Source organism: Canis lupus, chromosome 8 (genome assembly GCF_011100685.1).
Source record: "Canis lupus familiaris isolate Mischka breed German Shepherd chromosome 8, alternate assembly UU_Cfam_GSD_1.0, whole genome shotgun sequence".
NCBI lineage: Eukaryota > Metazoa > Chordata > Mammalia > Carnivora > Canidae > Canis > Canis lupus.
The window spans coordinates 61,787,261-61,804,899 of record NC_049229.1 but is presented as its reverse complement, the minus strand read 5'-3'; the positions used below and the strand labels follow the sequence as shown (position 1 = coordinate 61,804,899).

The window sequence follows — 17,639 nt, the reverse complement described above, 5'->3', positions numbered from 1 at the left end:
TCTGGCCTATGCCACATCATGACCCTGCAAGAGAATCATGCAGAGTTCCGAGAGATTCACTTCTCTCCTCAAGACCTTCCAAGTCATAGTGAGAGGCTGGTGGTAGGTCATATATAAAGATATTGTGGCAGCAGCAAATACAGCAACTCAGTCAGGCCAGTCACTTGGCATGACTTTCATGGTGAGCCACTCAACCAGGCTCCTAAAGACCAAAACAGGGGCACCTAGGCGGCTCAGTCCATTAAACACCTGATGTCTGCTCAGATAGTGATATCAGGGTCCTAGGATCAAGCCCCACAGTGAGGAGGCTGTTTTCCTCTCCCTCTGCCCCTCCCCCTGCTCATGCTCTTTCTCTCAAGGGGACTTGATGGGATGAGCACTGGGTATTATACTACATGTTGGCAAATTGAATTTAAATTTTAAAAATGTAAAAAAAAAAATATTAAAAAAAAAAAAGACTAGAACAAAATGGAGATTGGGAAAGACTTGCTTCAGCTCCAGGGAAAGAGAATCCCCTGTTTATGACTTTAAAGATGGCTGATCCTCTCCAGGTTGGCTCTATCTGCTCTTCACTCCTCCTGGCTCCTGCATCTTTCTGGCTCATTTCCTTTTATTCACTACCTTTGGTTGGATTTTTGTCTTCAGATCCCTCATGGATTGTCCCATACTCTATCCAACTCTCTAAATCAAATTCTCAAGAGCAAGATTCACCCTGGATCCCTTAATTGCTGGCACCCCGAATGGGCAGAGCTCCGCCTCCAGACTATTTCATTGGCTGCTGACCAGGCTACAGATTAGTTGCACTTAGTCTCATGCTTCCCTCTGGTCCCATCTGCTGTGGCTAGGGAGGTGGGGTCCCATGTTACTGAATATCGTTGCTGAAATTGTGGATGCATTTCTTCATTGATGTAAGTCATTTGGGATTGGGGATTCCTTTACCTGAGTGGCCACCTCACTAACTTGGAGGGCCTCATGCCCTTGGTGATGGGTCAGTTACTTCTCTGCTTCTCTATGGCCGTTTGAGTTGGGGTTTCTGTTGCTAGCAATCAAAATCCCCTGGATGGTACCACATTTCACAGGTTTATGGTGAGATTGAATGGTCAGACCTCTCCAAGCTCAGTTACAACTTTACAGAACTGAAGCGAGTGGATCCAGAATGTTGCTTCAAGGAACCTGGAGGTCCCAGTTACAACCTTCCTTCCAGGGGCCAGCCAAAACTGATATGGAGGCTTGTGTTTCCATCTGTAGTCATTGGTGGCTATGTCCTGGCCCCAAGATGCTTATGCTCAGAAGGACCAGAGAAATTAACTCATTAAATCCCCTCCACCATCTTGTTCAGGGGAGTGACAAACTAAGCTCTAAATGCTCTCTCAGTCCCAGGCCAGGCTGCCCATTTGAAGAGCCAGCTTTCTATCACCCATGAGGGTAGGGAAGCATATCTGCAGCCAGAGGCCTCTCCAGCCCCCACCAGGCTCACCACAAGTCTCCAATCAAGCCAGCTCTACAAATGTCTCCCTGACTCCTGGAGCCTTGGGTTCTAAGAGACTGTGGCTGTATCTCTGATGTATTATCTATGTCCTGCTGTATGGGCAGGATGGACCAGCTCAGTACTGAGTACTGGGAAAGATGGGAAGACACGGCCATCATGGGAGGCAGAGAACCTTTCCCTCCAGAGCAAAACTGGACATTAAAGAACACCAAGCCCAATTCCTCCATCCCCCATCTCCTGCTTGCATACCTCTGATGATACAGGATTACCCCTTTGTTGTTTTATAGGGTCTTCCCTGACATGAATGAAAACAAGCCTTTTGTAACTTCTTTTCATTCTTTTTCCTCTGGCACCACTGATTAGGAATGTCTACCTCTCCATACTTAATCCCACCCAGTTCTTTTTTTTTTTTTTTTTTTTTTTTTTTTTTTTTTTATTTATGATAGTCACAGAGAGAGAGAGAGGCAGAGACACAGGCAGAGGGAGAAGCAGGCTCCACGCACCGGGAGCCCGACGTGGGATTCGATCCCGGGTCTCCAGGATCGCGCCCTGGGCCAAAGGCAGGCGCCAAAGCGCTGCGCCACCCAGGGATCCCCCACCCAGTTCTTTTACCAATCCTTATATGCCTCAACCTCCATGGAGAACCCTTACCATACTGGTCATTTATGTCTGTACTTTTACTAAACTAGGGGCTGGCAAAACTATGGCCCAAGGGCCAGATCTGGCCTCCCATCTATTTTTGCAAATAAACTTCTATTAGAACAGAGCCTCATTCATTCGTTTACTACTACTGGCTATGACTGCTTTTGTGCTGCTGAGCTTAAAACATCATTTACTACCTGGCCCTTCACAGAAAGAGTTTTCTGACCTCTATTCTAAAGCATCAGTCATCCCCTAACTGGCAAAAAAGGCCCCAGGTGTGGCCTGATCTTCAGGATTGACTCCTCCCGTACCCCTCCTAAGACCCAGTGTGTGGTCCACAGATGCGATGGAGTTTCAGCAGCCATGGCCCAGTATTGGCTCCAGGAGAACACATAGTCAACAAAAATGTCCAGGTCACTTTTACACAGCCTGTTGTTAAGGCCTGTTGCCAAGACAACTTTCCCCAGCACTTGAGTTCTACAGGGCTTGCATTACTTTCCTTCATTTCCCTTTGTTGCCTTTGTCACAAGCTCTCACCTTATAGAGACTATTTGAACCCTGAGTGCCTCATCCATCGATAAGCCAGCCAGCTTTGTGTTTTCCATATATTTATTCAGTTTCCTTTCTTTGTATTCATCCAAATTATTAATGTCACTAGAGACCTCTTTCCAGGTTGTTATTGATTTACTAACCAATGCTCTTTAGGCATCATTAATCTACCTGCTGTGACTTATCTCCACCCACAACCTGCAAGGCTCCATTTTACCATCTTATCAGTAAGGACATTGTGAGGCATTTTGTCAAATAGTTGGCTGGGTTTCTGTTCTCAAGAATTGCTCCTCACCTTTTAGAAAAAAAGAATTACAGAATAGAAGAGACTTTGGAAATCACCCAACTGATCCTCTTTTCTCACAGGTAATGAATCAAGGCCCAGAAAAGTAGTTGGTCCAAGATGACAGACAGCATTGGTGGTCGAGCTAGGAATAGGGTGCTCTTTGCATAACACCTTAATGATTCAGCTTGTGTATTGGTAGTATACTAAATGCTGTAACAAATAGGCCCACACATGTAATAGATCCCTACAACAGAAGTTACTCTGCTCACACTAGTCCTGGGCAGGCAGTCAGGGTGGTTAGTTAGCTGTCCTCCTCACTGTCCTTCAGAGACCCAGGCTCCTTCCATCTTGTGGCTCAGTCATCCTGTAGAGCCTCATCAGAGTGCTCCTCCAGCTGATAGAAGAAGAGGGAGACCCGGCCCAGTCAGGAAAATTCTACTTCTACTTTGCTGAAAAACTCCAAAATTTTTTCTGCAAAAGTGCTGCTCCCCTCATTCTGCCCTTGAGTCATTCCTCCAAACTTCAGCCTTCTCTTGGCTCCTTGTGTCACATGCTCAGCTCCTATACCCATCTAGGAAGGGCCTGGTCTTGAGTCAGGGCTGCCATCCAAGTCACCAGGCAGAGGGAAGCTGGATGAATAAGCAGCTGGTGTGTAATCACTCATTCTGTAAGGAGGAGATGGGGCCTGCTTCCCCCCCCACCGCCCCATCCTGTGGCAGGAGAGAACAGGAAGTGGCAGCTGGCAAGTTCAAAACTGGAGTCTGCTCACATAGAATCACATATTCTCCTCTTTGAATTTAAATGTATCTGTTGCCATGGTGAAAGAAGCAGTTCCTACCCTGATGACACCTGATCAAGATAACGGGTCTGCTACCAGGTCCTGTAAGAGGTGGACTTCTTTTGTCACCACTGCTATTGTGGCTGGATAAGACCATAAAGTCCCGGTCCCAATTCTTAACATCCCTCATCCACCAGGCTCCTTTCCTGCTAGTGTCTTCTGGAAATCTATGTTGGTGAAGTCTGGACCAATACTCTTAACATTCAAGGCCTTTCCCTTCAGGCCCACCCCTCTCATCTCTCCCTACTGTCCCCTCAGGCCATGCTGTCTCCTGAGGCAGCACGGCATCATAGGTCTTTGGAGTCATGCAGTTCTTGTCTCTGTCACTTACCAGCAGTGTGGACAAGTCTCTCTATGACTCAGTTTCCTTATCTGTAAAATAGAACTCATGAAAAGTAGTTAGCAGGGACATTGAATGGACTAAGTAAAATACACGTAGGTAAGAGTCTAACACAGGTCTTCCCCTTTCTCACCTGGATTCCCAAAGCTTCCTCTTCCTCTCTGCCCACCCAGCTGCCACTTGCACCTCAAGCTCTACCCCCAACATCTTCCAATGACTACTGGAGGTAGAGTTTCTCTAACCAACCTATTCTCCAGTGGTCTCTTTGCCATAGTACTAATTGATGGAGAATAATTATATATTGTAACCTGATAAAAAGCAGGGCTCCCCGTGAATCAGTCTTTGCATGAAGTTGTACTCAAAGAAAGTCTGGCAATCAAAAGTAATTTTAAAAGACATTTCAATCCTTGTTTTTTGATGATTAGAAAACAATCAAATTCATAACCCATAGCAGACTTCTCAGAAGCTCCTTCTGGCACTCCAAAGATCTCCTTACCTGGGTGAGCTGCAGCTCCCATAGCCTTCTCTACAAATTCTTCCTGGCCCCTTCCTTCCTATGTTTTTTTTCTTCATTATGTACAGTGTTTGGAGTGAAAAGAGAACATGAACACTCATGGATTAATAGGTCTTGTCCTCTTCATATGTATTTAGGTTTCTCACAGATATCTCACTCATCTAATGGTAAGGTATTGTAAATTTGGGGACTGACTTTTAATTATTTTATGTCATTTCAAACAGACAAAATTTGCAACAATAGTACAAGATTCTCCCTTCTATTCTTGACCAAGAGTCACCAATTTTCACCAAAGTTCACCAATTGTTCCATTTGTTTGCTTTAGCTTTCCAATATATTTATTTATAATATATATAATATATCAAAATATACATAATCTTTTTTTTAAGATTTTATTTATTTATTCCTGAGAGAGAGGGAAAGAGAGAGGGAGAGACAAAGGCAGAGGGAGAAGCAGGCTCCATGCAGGGAGCCCAATGTGGGGCTTGATCCTGGGACTCCAGGATCATGCCTTGGGCCAAAGGCAGGTGCTAAACCACTGAGCCACCCAGGGATCCCCAAAATATACATAATCTTTTATATATTTTATATATCAATTTATTTTAAATTATATATTGTGATGTTTATATATACATATTACATGTATAAAAAATATTTTTCTTAAATCATTTGCAAGTAAGTTGGAGATATAGTGCCTCTTTATCCCTAAATAACTCTGTGTGGATTTACTAAGAAAAAGGACATGCTCATATGTAACAATACAGTTATAAAAATCAGGAAATCAAACTTTTCAACAGTATGCTATGATCTATTACACAGTTCATATTAGAATTTTATCAATTGTCTTAATAATGTCTTTTATAGTCATTTTATTTTCCCAGTCCAAGATCCAATCCAGGGCCTTGAATTGCTTTTAGTTGTCATATTTCTTTAGGAGGAAATGTTCTGCATTTAATGGGGTGTTTTTTTGAACTCTTACCTCTAGCCAGCAATGCTAACACAATGCTGTGAACTTAATAGCAATTCAGCAACCACTTTGAATTGAATTAGAAATACAGGTTTTAAAAGTAATAATTGCAGTTTCTATGCATATCCTATGGCAAATACTGTTGGTTACATACCCAACAGTCATTCCACCCACCCTACAACTTGGGTTGATGGTGTGGTGGTAGTTGGATGGAAAGATGGATGGATAGTGAGTCAGTAGATAGATGATGGAAAGGATGGTGGGTAAATGGGCGAATAAGGAATAGTTAGATAGTGTGATGGATGGATAAATGGTGATGAATAAATGGATAGATGGATGGAAGATAGGTGGTGGATGGCATATTTATATGGATGGTTAAATGGAGGAGTGAGTGAGTTTGTGGGTGGATGATGGATGATCAAGAGTATAAATGGTTAAATTGGTGGGGGGATTGATGGCTGGACATTGTTTGTGCCCAATGTTCACAGTGATATGCTGGATGAAGTACTTGGATGTGAGTCAGAAGTCCTTGGTTCAGGCTCCAACTCTACCTCTTACTAGCTGGGACTCTTGAAGAGCTCCTTCCCCACTCAGGACCTCAGCAGCATCACATGTAAAATAAGTTTGCTGGACTAGTTGGCTTTTTTGATCCCTTCCAGTTTGGACCAACTCTTGTCTGATAAATGTTAGATGATTTCCCCAAGGTCATGGAGCTAGTGCATAGTGGAGCCCATATTTGGAAATGGGCAACTGACTCTAAAGTCCATTCTTTCTAAATATTCTGATTTACTGCTCCTATTAAGACATCAGAAGAAAGGCTCCAAGGCCAACTGGTGGCTCCTTGGTCCCAGTACCAAGCACTCCCCCATCCCATCAAGCTGCTGTCCCAAGGAACTGTTGTGAGGCTCCTACACCAGGAAGCACCTGGGTTTATTCCACATTTTTCTCCCACACCTAGAGGCCAAGAGATGACACAGGTGGCATTTTCCACAAGCCCCTCCCTACTTGCTTTCCTCTCAGCTCAGCCTCTCCATTCCCTGCCTGTAGCCATCCCCAGTGCCCTTTGTCACACCCTCACCCCCACACTCAGCAGCTTGTAAGACTTCCTGCCTCCTCCAGGCATCAAAGAAACTAAAGAGAGGTGATATAACTCTGAGACCTGGCTCCTATCCAGTCACATGTGAGGGGAAATATTAGCACCTACCCACATGGGCAGGAGTTGGGCTCCACTCCCATGGATACCAGGGATGCACAATTTTCAAGGTGCTTCAAGATGAGTGTCACTTGCCTCTTGGATCCTACAACAGGAGGCCCAGCAGGTGCTAAAGATGATAGCAAACCAGGGTACCAAAAATAAATGAGGAAAAAGAAAACATTTTTAAAAGATTTTGACATGTAATGTTATAAAAGCACTATTAAAGTAATAATCATGAAAAACATCAGAATTCAATTAGACTATGGTATTTTCAGTATTGTTTTAATTTTGTATGACTTGTGGAATGGCAGTAAGCCCCTGAATCTATTCCAAACACAGTGTCTCAGAAAGTCTTCATGTGGCCTTTCTCTGGGGAGTTTGGACCACACTGATAAACTAAGCTGACCAAGGTTGGGGGAGCTGAGTCCCGGGCCTGTGCTTCTGGCATCGTAGGAATCTGCTTACCTGAGCCCTCAGAGAAGCTGTAGGGCTGCCTCTCCCAACCTCAGTTCCCTACATCTCAGTTTTCCTAGGCCCACCCTCAGGTCAAGAGTGGTCTCCCCACTCCCAGATACAGCTCTCTGAGCCACTGTGTGTGTGTGTGTGTGCATGCATGTGTGGCCACAGAACCAGTTCCAGACACAGTCAAGATTTGAACCTCATATGCTAGGAAATGAAGGGCCTATGCAACCTACATCATTTGTACCAGTGTAAAAGCAGGAGCCTTTACTGAGAGCTGTCCCTGGCAGTGATTCAGAAGTATAACCAGGCCAACGGTTTGCTTTGAGACTTAAGGTTAGATAAGAAGGTCAATGTGTTATTGCCACACCCTTTTGCAGACATTATCCAGCCCTCAGTCTTTATTTGGAAAGTGTATGTGAGGTATGTACTCATTCCTCACACAATCCACTGACCCTGTTGAATACCAGCCCTGGGCCAGGTCCCTTGAGAAGACATGTAAACAAAGAATTCACAACCCAATTTGTGACTGGGTCATGGCTTGTAAGGGCCTTGGGAGCACAGAGACAGAGTGACTCATTAATTTTGCCTGAGGAGGTTGGAAAAAGTCTCACAAGGGAGCTAACATTTTGAGCTGGGTCATGAGGGACGGGAAGAGGGGAAAGCAAGAGGAAGAAGTTGTGTTTGTTGAGCATGGTATTATTTAGGGTAATGCCAATTGTCATAACAAGCAAACTCTAAACTAGACAATGGGTTAGATGTGTTAGAAATTTCTTATTTATTCACGTAAAGTCCAAAACTGTGTTTCTTAACTAGTAAGTGACTCTCCTCTACATAGTGATTCAGGGGCCCAGCCCCCTTCCACATTGCAGCTCCATCATTCTCACCTTGTTCATTTGTATCAGACTAGCAGAAGGAAGAAGAGCACAGACACTTACATGTGGGGAGTTTCTTAACTGGAAGTGGCACACATCATTCTGATCACATTCCATTGGCTAGTACACAGGCACATGGCCATACACAACTGCAAGGAAGAGTGGAAAACATTATCTGAGTCTGTGCCCAAGAGGAAGGAACAGGCGTCTTGAGGGGCTATCATACTTTTAATTGCACTCTTTAACTGTGTTACTCTTATGAGCAATCCTGTAAAGTAAGGCATTATTATAATTCCCATTTTACAGATGAGAAAGCTTTAAAAGATTCTGCAATCGGCCCAGAGTCAGACAACTGGTGTGATTCGATGCCAGGTTGGTCCATGTGAGTCTGAGGCATATTCTTTGCTCCAATACCACCAAACTTCTTCGATATCCAGGAAGGAGAAAGAATGGAAAGCAAACATGAGGGTGAATGGAAAAGACTGAAAAAACAAAGGATAATGAAGTGAAGGAGGCAAAGAGGGGGTATATTATGAAGGCAACAACCAACCAGCCAGGGTTGAAGAAGGGAGAGAAGATGCAAAGCAACGTTCATGAGCCTTTTTGTAGTTCATGCTGTCACCCATAGGTGACATGCTATGGTACCACAGAAAGGTTAAAAAAAAAAAAATGGGCCCCACCAATCTCACCTATTAACACAGAAAAATCTGCTGACACGTTGTGTTTCGGCGACAGGCAGACAGACGACAGGCAGACGTAAAAAAAAAACACAGAAAAATCTTAAATAAAATACCAGCAAATAAAAACAAAGAGCACATTGAAAATAGTACATAGTGACTATTTCACATGCATTGGAGGTATTAGTCAATGCAATTAGATATGAAAAAGCAAGTAGAGGCATAATAATCAGAAAGGAAGAAAAACAATCTGTTTCCTGATATGAATATATATATAGATATAGATATACATATAGACATATATATATACATATATATATCTGAAAAAACCAAAAGAATATGGAAAAACTGCTATAAACAATGAGAATTTGGTAAAGTAGTAAGATAATAAAATCAACATGCATGGGACGCCTGGGTGGCTCAATCAGTTAAGCATCTGCCTTCGGCTCAGGTCACGATCCCTGGGTCCTAGGATTGAGCACTGCATTGGGCTCCCTGCTTAAGTGGGGGGCCTGCTTCTCCCTCTCCCTCTGCCCTTCCCCCTGTTCATGCTCTCTCTCAAATAAATAAAAATCTTTTTTAAAAAATCAACACACATAGGGATCCCTGGGTGGCGCAGCGGTTTAGCGCCTGCTTTTGGCCCAGGGCATGATCCTAGAGACCCGGGATCGAATCCCACGTCGGGCTCCCGGTGCATGGAGCCTGCTTCTCCCTCTGCCTGTGTCTCTGCTTCTCTCTCTCTCTCTCTCTCTGTGACTATCATAAATAAATAAAAATTTTTAAAAAAAGAAATAAAAAAATCAACACACATAAACCAGTTATCTTCATAAATATAAAAAAATTATAAGTTAGAAGAAACAGAAGAGCAGACTCCATGTATAACAGAAAAACTTGAAATAAAATATTTAGACATAAACTTAACAAGAAATGTGTAAAATCTATAGGAGGAAAATTTTTAAAGTTCCTGAAATGCAAATATGTACACTTGAGCAAATTGATGTGTATACCATGTTCTTGGTGGAAAAGTTCAACATTGTAAAAATGTCAATTCTCCATAAGTTGATTTATAAATTTAATGGGATTCTCCCCTCCCAAAATACCATCTTTTTTTCTCTCCTGGAGCATTAAAGGTTGATTATAAAATTCATATGGAAGAAAGCTAGTAAGTGTAGCCAGGAAAAAATAAAACTAGAAAAAAAAAGTAATAAGGAGTTATAGGCTTATAAGATATTAAACATATTTTGAAACCTCTATAATTATAACAGTGTAGTATTGGTGCATAAATATGGATATATCTATTTACACTGCATGGATTGAAAATCCAGAAATAGACCCAAGTACTTATGGAAAGTGAATATGTGATAAAGGCAGCATTTCAAGTAAGTAGGGGCAAAGAAGGATATTTCATAAGTCATGTGGAACAACTGGATAGCCATACAGAAAAAGATAAAAGTGGATCCAGACCAGCACTGTAAACCAGGATAAACTCCAGATAAATGAGAAGTCTAGTCATAAAAATGAAAACAATATGAATAATCTTTATAACCTGGAATTAGAAAAATATTTTCCTAACTATAACTAGAAATCCAGAAGCAATGAAGGAAATGGTAAATTTACTATATATTAAAAAAGTATTTAAATGTGTTCATATAAAAAAATAAATACAGGGAAAAATGCTAAGCCAAGGAACTATTTTTTAACCTATATCACAAAGAGCTAGTATCTCTAACAACAATGAAGTAGAAAAATGGGTGAAAGATGTGAATAGACTGTTCCCAGGAAAAAAAACATGCAGACAGCTACTGAACCTATGAAAACAGAGAAATGCAAATTAAAACTAAAATAAGATACCACTTCTTACCTCTCCCATAGGCAAAACTCCAATATTTAACATTACACTCTCTTGGAGAAGCCTTAGGGAAACAGGTACTCATATAGGAAAGCAAAAACATGCAACCTCTATTGAAAATTTTGCAATATCTAACTAAATTATATATGCATCTATCTTTTGATCCTGTAATCCCATTTTTAGAAATCTGTCCCAAAAGTACACTGAAAGAAATAAAAAATGATCTAGGGCACAGGGCCATTCATTGGTGTATTACTTGTAAGAGCAACAAGAAAAAAACTGGAAATGCCCACATATTTATCAATAGAGAATTGAGTGAAAAGATTATGTTCATTCATAAATGGAATACTATGCAGCTATACAAAAAATGAGGATTATCTCTAAATGATGTTATGGAGCAATTTCCAAGACGTATTGCTAATGGAGGATACAAGACAGAGTGCATCATTTGCTACTTTTTGTTTAGAACAGAGGGAAATACACATATATACATATGTATATGTTTGTTTATATTTTCAAAAAGAAATAAAGGACTCCCCAAAACTATTAAAAACAAGGGAGGCAACCATAGCTAGAAGCGATCTTTCTGAATGCACCCTGTTTTATGGTTTTGACTTAAGATCTAGTAAATAAGAAGGCCTGGGTGGCTCAGTGGTTGAGTTTCTGTCTGCCTTGGGCTCAGGACATGATCCCGGATCCTGGAATCGAGTCCCACATTGGGCTCCCTATAGGGAGCCTGCTTCTCCCTCTGCCTATGTCTCTGCCTCTCTCTCTCTGCCTCTCATGAATGAATAGATAAAACCTTAAAAAAAAAAAAAAAAACAAGCAAATAAAAATGAAAAAAAAGTCAAATTCTCTCTATTTTTTTTAAAACACACACTAAACTGGAAGAAATAAACCTAATTCTACATCATAACGGTTATATATCAAGTTGCCAGGGTAACTTGGAAAACTGATCATCGAAGAGAAAGAATCAAGCACTTATTATGCCTTTCTTGTAAAACTCATCTTCAAGATCACCAAATAGTTGATGTGAGAACCTTCCTCTTTATAGAAAGGTTAGAGCTAAAAAAAAAACACAAGAAATTATGAAATCAGACTTTCACCATTGCGACTCCTAATGAAGTAGTGGGCCTGTCAAGTCTATGGCTGCTAACCCTGAAAGTAGAAGATTTGTGGGGAGCTCTATGGTACATCAGGCCGATTGGTCAGTCTTAACATCACTCGAAATGAGACAACTGGCTAGAACATCCTCCTGACGTGATGCCCACAAGGACACAGCATCACTCAAAAAGACCGTCTTTCCTCCAAACACTAAATCTGGCCTCTAGGTATTTCAGCTTACAGAGAGATCGAGGAGAGAGGCACATGGCAAACAACACTGCAAGAACACAACTGGTCAAAGCCAGAGGCTGGAATTTTTATAGGGCAGATGGTCATGTGTCCTTGACAGAGGAATGGCTTTCTTAAAGAAGGGGCAAGGGGCACGGGGCACCTGTGTGGCTCAGTTGGTTAAGCAGCCCACTCTGGGTTTCAGCTCAGCTGATGATCTCAGGGTTGTGAGATCAAGCCCTTCCCACCCAGCCCACCCAGCCGCCCAGCTCCCCTGTTCTGTGGGTCCCCAGCTCTGAGCATGAAGCTAGGGGTCTATTTGTCTCCACCATTTCTGCCCCTCCTCCCACAAGTGTATGTGTGTGTGTCTCTTTCTCATATTAATTAATTATTTTTTAAAGATTTTATTTATTTATTCATGAGAGACACAGAGAGAGAGGCAGAGACACAGGCAGAGGGAGAAGCAGGCTCCGTGCAGGGAGCCCAACATGGGACTCGATCCTGGGTCTCCAGGATCAGGCCCTGGGCTGAAGGCAGCACTAAACCGCTGAGCCACCCGGGCTACCCTAGTTAAATCTTTTTTTAAAAAATAAAAGGAGGGGCAAGTTACAGATTCAAAGACTCTAAAGAGACACACCGACCAAGTGCAATGTGTGGAAAATCCTAACTCAAACACATGACTGTAAAAAGGCTTTTATGAGAGAATCGGGCAAAATTAAGGGTGCCAGAAGATGTTAAACAATGAAACACTGAGGTCGGCATGATAATAGTATTATGGCGATATTAGTCACAGATGAAGCAAATGTCAGAATGTTAAGTCTAAATGATGGGTATTTGGGAGTCCATTATACTACCAGCGCTGCTTTTCTGTATGTTTGGAAAGGTTTCATAACAAAAAGTTAAAGAAAACCAAAGGCTCCGGTAGAGACAGAACTGCAATCCTTCCCAGCCCCGGTCCCATGCTCCAGGCCAGCGGCCACCGCAAGTCCAGGCCCATTCAGGCAGCTGGGGATTTGGCCCCTGCGAAGGCGCATCACTGCTTCTGGTGGCAGAGAAGGGGCTGGCTGGCCTCCGTGAGAACTGGGGCATTTCCGGGGAACCACATGAAGAGAGGCTTAGACTTACCTCTGTAACTGTGGGTATTTCGAGGGCAACTGGGTCGCATCCCATTTTTGTGACCTCACATCTGCTCTGCCCATCCATCTGCATAGCTCAGCCTATTGGAGGGGTCCTGACAGTGCCATGATGCCAGTTGGGGCCTCCTCTGGACTTCTCAGGGGACCCCTGCAGAGATGCCACATGGGCTCCCCAGCCCTGCACCAGGACTACCCGCCAGAACCACCTTTCCACTCAGAGGCTGAATAATACCCCTTTAGGACATCAGGGAGGCAGAGAAGATCACCCCACTTATTCAAATACCTCAGCAAAAAAAGGAGTGAAGAGATAAGCCTTCTTTCCTTCACTTCAAGCATTCCTCTTCCTCAGATTATCCAAAAATCTTCAGTAGATATGAGTCCAAGGCAATAATGATCTTTCAAGCTGCTGGGACCAATGTGGCATATCCTTAATTTAAACCAGGTCCCCAGGGCAGCCCGCGTGCTCAGCGGTTTAGCGCTGCCTTTGACCCAGGGCATGATCCTGGAGGCCCCGGATCGAGTCCCATGTCGGGCTCCCTGCAGGGAGCCTGCTTCTCCCTCTGCCTCGTGTCTCTGCCTCTCTTTCTCTCTCTCTCTCTCTCTCTCTCTCTCATTCTCTCCGTGTGTGTGTCTCGTGAATAAATAAAATCTTTAAAAAAAAGTAATAAACCAGGTGCCCAGCTTGAGTTACAGGTCTCAATTTGTCTCTCTCCCATCATAGAGTTCTATCTAAATCTGCACTTACTACAGCCTCCTGGTGGATGGAGGTTACTCCCCCACCTCTGACGTGGGCTGGCCCACCATGTGACACACCCGGTGACATTGGAATATCCATGGCCATATAGTGGGCAGAGGCTTCAAATGTACTCACCCAGCTGGACTCGCTCTGTTGGGCTCTGGGATTGCCATGGAACAACATGCCCCTTCAGTCTGAGCCCTAGAATGAGACATGTGGAGCAGATCAAATGCCCTCAGTAGCCACTCGACCCAGGAAGACGAACAATATGTAAAGCAGGTTTGAATTCAAACAGGGGCTGAGGCCTGGAGCCCAGGGCCTGGTATCTGGATACTAGCCCAACCTAGCTGAGGTACATTGGACCCACAGACCTGTGAATATGATCATAATCAATGGCCATCTTAAGCCCCTGGGTTTGGGAGTGCTGTTTTGGGGTTTGGGTTTTTTATTTATATTTTGTTTTTTTAACAAGGCTCCATGCCCAGTGCAGAGCCCAAGGTGGGGCCTGAACTCACGACCCTGAGATCAAGACCTGGGCTGAGATCGAGAGGTAGAGGCCCAACTGACTGAGCCACTCAGGTGCCCCTGGGACTGTTTTGTTACACAGCATTATTGTGGAAATAGCTGCCTAAAATGAAAGAATAAAGAGTTTGCTTGGTAGGCTGCAGCATCAAAAGACCTGACTTTTAATCCAGCTCCACCATTAACTGTGTGACCTTTAACCTCAATGAGACCCAAGCGCTTCCCCTATTAAATCTCTGCTCATTTGGGAGCTACATGGCCAGCTGGGCCCACTAATCCCATGATCTCTTGAGCCAGTGACTCCCTAAGACCCATGCCTGTTGCTTTACAAATGTTGACCCAACAAGTAACAGGGAAGCAGGGACTGTTTAAAAGAATTATAAGCTCTTCAGAGCATTTGTTTATTTGATCTCTTAAAAATCAAGCTTAGAATTTTCTGCCAGGTATAAAACTAAAAGGATCACCTATTTTGAACTTAATACCTTACATAAAAGTGTTTTTGGGAACTGTTTGTGTTTCTGAACATGTATTTATTTAATCAAATAATTACCCGTGGATATTTTTAAATGTTTATTTGCTCAACCAAAGATTTAATCTGCATAAAAATGGCTGAATCATGCGTAAAAACTCTGGAAAACCATAGAAGAAATGCTACTAAACATTAAAGGAGCAGAAATATAGACTATAATTGGAAGTGTGGGGTGGGGGAAAGAGACCCAAGGTTGAAAAGTTGATTCATCTGAGCACAGGAAGACAGTATTAGAATTGTTATTCAGTTCTATGGAAAAATTAAGAAAGAAATGAAGATTTACTGATTTTTAATTTATAAACTGACCTCTAAGTTATCCAGGGTCAGGTGGCCACAGCGTGGAGGGGTTCATGGTAGTACCTGTCTCATTGGGTGGTTCAGCTTTGCCCAGGTAACTGGACTTGCAACTGACTACTTTTCATTAAGTCAACTCTCAGTAAGTGGACAGATAGCTTTAAAAAACTCCAGTGAAGGGGCAGCCCGGGTGGCTCAGTGGTTTAGAGCCGCCTTCGGCCCAGGCCTGATCCTGGAGACCTGGGATCGAGTCCCACGTCGGGCTCCCTGCATGGAGCCTGCTTCTCCCTCTGCCTGTGTCTCTGCCTCTCTCTCTGTGTCTCTCATGAATAAATAAATAAAATCTTTAAAAAAAAAAAAAAAAACTCCAGTGAAGAATCTACAGTACTAATCACTTAAGTGCAGGAAAAGAACAAGCAAATGACCAAACCGACCCTCCTCTCTTCCAAGAACAACCCCTACTTTCAGCTGCATTGAGGTAAAACCAGCGACAAATCTGACAAGCTATTGTCCCTCACCCCCAATTTGGAATTCCCAAGAAGACCATCTGAAAAGTAGGATTATTTCCATCATTTTAAATGATGGCCCTTGCGCTACGTCTATCTTGGGCCTTGAGATAGTAATTTCTAATAGCAGTGCTTGAACGTAATTGGTAGGCACTTAAGTATACACGTATTGGAGGGATGGATGCTCAGAAATTTCTGCTGGTGGAGGGCATGATCCAAAAGTCTGGAAATTATGGTGAGGATGAGATGGTAACTGCACTCATCACAGTGAGCACTGAGTAATGCATAGAATTGTCGAACCACTGTGTTGTGCACCTGAAACTGATATAACATCGTATCTCAACTAAATTGCAACAAAAACCTTTCTAAAATCACACAAAAAAAAATTATTAGCTCTGTGACCTTCGGAAGTTTCTTAACATGCCTGAAGTTTGGTTTCTGCATTTATGAGACCTTTGGAAGTTTGTGGCATAAAGTTGTAGGTATTCTTCAAACATTAGCTATTATTCTTATGATAAAAGGGTTGGCAAAGTGAGGCTAGCACATTCATCATAATTGCATAATATCTTTTGCTGGATTCTGGCATTTGGCTTAGGCAAAGGAAGTACCTGAGGAATTTTGCATTTTACGTAATAAGAGAAAAAGTTTGGAAGCTACTTTGTGAAGATCAGGGCCAGGCATACAACATCAGAGAATTTGGGAAAGGAGACCAGAGAGGCAGCTTTGCTGAAGGGCACTTACTAGCAGGTTTACTTAACCCCTCCACGTTTCAGATTTCTGCAAAGTGTGGATAATGATTGTACCCACTTCGGAGGGCTGTTATAAGGAATCAATGAGTCAGTAAACCAAAAACAGTGTTGGCTCCTAGTGAATGCTCCCTGAGAGTTTGTTATATAAGTTGCAAAATCCCAGAGGATTTCATTGAGTGGAAATCCTGACCATGAATAAACAGTGTGCCAGGGCATAACCCAGCATGGGGAGTACGCGTCACACGTGTGAGCTGTTGGAAAGATGCAGACACGAATGGCAGATGCCAGGCCGGGTACAGATACTGGAATTATAATCCTTGGACCCTCCCCTTCAGTGGCATGTACATGACATCATCTATTCGGTCAAACTCCACTCTGGCTCCTGGGATGATAGAATGAATAAAATTCAGATCCTGCCAAAGCTCCCGGACTGATGGTGGGTGGCAATGATGCCAACAGACATGACAGCCCAGTGGAACTGAGCTGGGACCTGGAACTAGAGCTGGGACCTGGGAGGGCCTGGATTTGAATAAGCCTTCCCTTGGTTTGTCTGCTTCCCTCTGGTTTGGATACCGCCCCTCCTGACCCGGTCTCCCTCCCCCCTCCCCTCTCCCCTACCTGGAGCTCCAGGCCTCAGCCCCTAGAGCAACCAGGGAACCTGCAGGGAGAGTTCTGACCTTAGTTATCAAGGTGATCAAATGGGGCAGCCACCCTGTGAGAACCACCTGAAGTCAGGTGAAGGCACTCGGTCCCCAGGAGCAGGGGATACAGGACGCAATGGTGTTCCAATGCGCAGACCTGGCTTTCCCGCATGAAGATCTATTATTATCCAAGTGGCGTGGGCTAGAAGTCAATTTGTTTTACAGGAGCCCTGAGGGCTGAGTGTCCTATTCCATCCATCAAAATAATAACTAAGCAATTAGTAAATAATGGAATGGAATTGATTTTGTGAAAGGCAGGCCGGTCTGTGGTCCGTGGGCCGTGACAATGAGAATCAAAGGATGGAGTGAGTGGGAGAAGCCTAAAGAGGATAGAAATCCTAAGGAGCTGGGCGGGGAGGAGGGGCAGGTGGGGAGGAGGAAGGAGCAGGAGCCCCGGGCATCTCTGCCTGCCCCCAGTCCAGAGCCCTGACCCTGCACAGAGACAGGCACAGGC

The 17,639-nt window shown here is 43.4% G+C and overlaps 1 long non-coding RNA gene across 1 annotated transcript; it reads left to right on the top strand.

The window, feature by feature from the left end:
• The first annotated feature begins 27 nt into the window (after positions 1-27).
• Positions 28-8,860, top strand: LOC111097143. Its single transcript, XR_005363695.1, has 2 exons — positions 28-102; positions 8,461-8,860. It is a non-coding gene; the product is annotated as an uncharacterized LOC111097143 (long non-coding RNA).
• The last annotated feature ends 8,779 nt before the right edge of the window (positions 8,861-17,639 follow it).